The following is a 222-nucleotide window of genomic DNA, read 5'->3' on the forward strand; positions in this document are numbered from 1 at the left end:
ATATGTATACATTCATTCAAGTTTATTTGCTGTATATTTTTTAGCTTTAATATCATTACATATTAATATTTTCGTAATAATGATAAACATTGATAAAAAAAATAATTTTAAAAAAATAGATTATTACTGTATATTATATATACAGTAATAATATTAAAAAATATATATATAAAATATATATAAAATATCTATAAAAAGATAGATTATAATATAAAAATCTTA

This window comes from Apis dorsata, unplaced genomic scaffold, assembly GCF_000469605.1.
Source record: "Apis dorsata unplaced genomic scaffold, Apis dorsata 1.3 scaffold_924, whole genome shotgun sequence".
NCBI classification, from domain to species: Eukaryota; Metazoa; Arthropoda; class Insecta; order Hymenoptera; family Apidae; genus Apis; species Apis dorsata.